The following is a 3,149-nucleotide window of genomic DNA, read 5'->3' as shown; positions in this document are numbered from 1 at the left end:
TCCAATTTTCTTACTTTAATCTTCTTTGTTACATTTAGTTGCTTGCTTAATTTCTGTTTTCTTAGTTTAACTTTGGTTATTTAGCTTATGTTTCACTTAATGCTTTTTTGTTGTTGCATTGCAAGTGTTCAATTTTTCATTTATGGGTTGTTGATGTTTGAATTTTTTCTTGAATTGTTGAATATGTCCACCACATCCCATTTATTTGACATAATGCCTAAATGAACTTTTTGTCTTATTTATATGTTGTCATGACTATATGTGTTAGACCATATCCTTGTTTGGCATTTTAATCAAGAATTGTGCACTTTTAAATGATTATGATGTTATTTTGGATTGAAATTTCAATAATGTACTTGTTTAAAAGCTTTGCGTTACCAGCACCAATTTGAAATGAAAAGTGACATTTGGCTTCTATTTGGTGTAATTTTTAACAAGTACATATTGACTTTAGTGAATTGAATGAAATTGCCTGTTCATCATGATTTTTAAGTCAATATAATCACATCACAAGGTATTTGCTCCTTGTTAATGCTTTGTATTTGTTTGAGTTGACTTGACTTGATTCTTATCAAGACTTGACACTTTTTGTAGCAAGCACCTTCCCATGTGATTATTTGATTATTCTTAAGGATGAATAGGGAGTTCTCTTCATCATTGAATTGGTTATTGTTAGTTGTGCTATTTTATATTAATTTTTCTCTTTCACTTGCACAACTTCAATATCCAATAATTCCTACATTCGATTTACTCTTGTTGGTAGTTACCTAAGTTTGCTTGTCCTTAATTCATGCTCATCTAGTGCTTGCATCTTAGGCTATTTAATTGAGGAACTCATTCTTACTTTTTCATTATGTGGATGCCACTTTAACCGGCCGTTGTGTGTATTCCACACCACTATGAAAACTTCCTCAATTAGATGCTTATTCAAACTTGCTTGAATGATTATTTTGGAACATAGATGAGTAAAGAACAAATACCTTGTGAGTTTTTGAGCTAGAATGAGTGGTTACATCTTTTAACCACTAATTTTGTTCGTTGTGTGATATATCTCTTCTATGATTGTAATCTTGGTTTTGCTTGATTCTTTATTTCCAATGGTTGATGTTTTGAATTGCATTTAGCATGATTGAGGCCATCTTTGCATGACTCACTCATCCATATGGCCTACCCTTTGCATCTACCATTGTTAACCCCTTTGAGCCTTATTGACCCCATTGTTTGCAATATCACCACATTACAACCTTAAGTGGAAAACCATGATTTACCTTGGATTTGTATCCTTGATTAGTTTAGGTTGAGGTGTGTGTCATTCAAGTGCGGGGGAATGTTGGGAAACATTGGTAGTAATTGAAAAATGTTTGTCTTAAGTATTCATTGAAAATTTGAAAAAAAATGGGTGTACATTCATGTGTCAATTTGCTTTAGCCATATGCATTTGTCATAGAAAAAGAAAAAAAAAGAAATAAAAAAAATGAAATGAAAAAAATAATAAGAGGGGACAAAGGTTGCCCTAAAGAAAAGAAAAAATGAATAAGGAATGCATATGTGATGTAAATGAAAGAGCATACATGAATGTGTATAAAAAGTGAGAATAGGAAGGTTAGGTTGCATATTCTTGTCATTGGATTGAGAAAGGCTAAGTTGGATACTTAAACTAATCAAGGATTCAATCATTTTAGTCCACTTGGCCATATCTATCCCACCTTTACCCTAACCCCGTTACAACCCCAATAAGTCCTCATGATAATTGCATTTATGCATCACTTGTTTGTTGATTGTTAGATGAAAAGCAAATCCTTGAAAGCATGATTGGAAGGAGATTTGAGTGATTTGACCCTAGACACCGAGTGATTAGAGTGTATACACACCTAGTGAGGGTTCAATTACTCAATTTTATATTTCCATGTCTCTTATCATGTATTCTTGCAAGTTACTTCATTTTGATGAATTGAATCAATTCTTTAGATTTTTGCTTGCATTGAATTAATTCTTTGCTTGGCCATAATTGTCTATATACTTGCTTGAAAATTTGATTACTTGTCTTCACCAAATCAATAGGAAACTATAGTATATATATATATATATAGATAGATAGATATATAGTATATACATACTTGCATGCATATAGATAGTTGCATTTAATAAGTTGATTACCCCTCTTGATTATTTTCTTTGTTGGTTTAGCATGAGGACATGCTATTGTTAAGTGTGGGGGAAATGATAAGTCCATATTTGATGGCATATTTTGACTCAATTTGGATAGATTCTAGCACATGAACTCACACTTAAGCACCAAAATAGCATACTTTTGTGCTTTGTCCCTAATTTGATCCTAAATGTGAAAACATGCAATTTTGTGCTTGAAATGAGCAATTTAATTCCACTCTTATTCCATTTGATGCCATGACATTTTTGTTGAGTGATTTCAGGTCAATTAGGCAAGAATGGATAGGTAAAAGTGGAAGAAGGCATGTACAAGGGAGAAAACACGAAGAAAACAAGGAAAAGCACACTCATCAAAGTGTGCGTGCGCACAGCCCTGTGTGCGTGTGCACAAACGAGAATTTTCATGTGTGCGTACGCACGTACCTGTGCGTACGCACAGGTCAATTTTCAGCCGAGTGTGCGGACGCACACATCTGTGCGTCTGCACAGGTCCCTGCACATGATTTCATTAATGAGACACGTGCTACATGGATTTTGGGGGCTTTTGGCCCATTTTGGAAGGCTGAATTGCTGAATTGAAGTGCTATATAAGGGGAGAATCAACACATATGGAAAGACAAGCTTTCATTAGGGTAGATTAAGTAGAAAATGCATTAGGAGTAGGAGTAGGAGTAGAGTAGAAAATGCTCTCTTAGGGTTTAATTTCCATCTTCATGTAGCATTTTATAGCAAGCTTAATTTTGGATTTTGATCATCTTTAATTGTAAGTACTCTTTAACTCCTCTTTAATTACATTGTCTTTATTTTCATTTTCTTTGGTTCAAGCACTTTGTTTATGATTGCAATTTTGAGTTCTTGAAGCTTTGATTGATGAATTTTATGTTTCATACTTTCTTTATGTTTGATTGCTTGTTTATGTTTGGTTTTGTTGATAGTTGGTTATAGTTTGTTATTTTTCCTTGTAATTTTCCATGTTTTAC

The sequence above is a fragment of the Arachis ipaensis genome, chromosome B1, assembly GCF_059453495.1.
Source record: "Arachis ipaensis isolate K30076 ecotype BB chromosome B1, ASM5945349v1, whole genome shotgun sequence".
Lineage (NCBI taxonomy): Eukaryota > Viridiplantae > Streptophyta > Magnoliopsida > Fabales > Fabaceae > Arachis > Arachis ipaensis.
Note: the sequence above shows the minus strand (reverse complement) of the source record.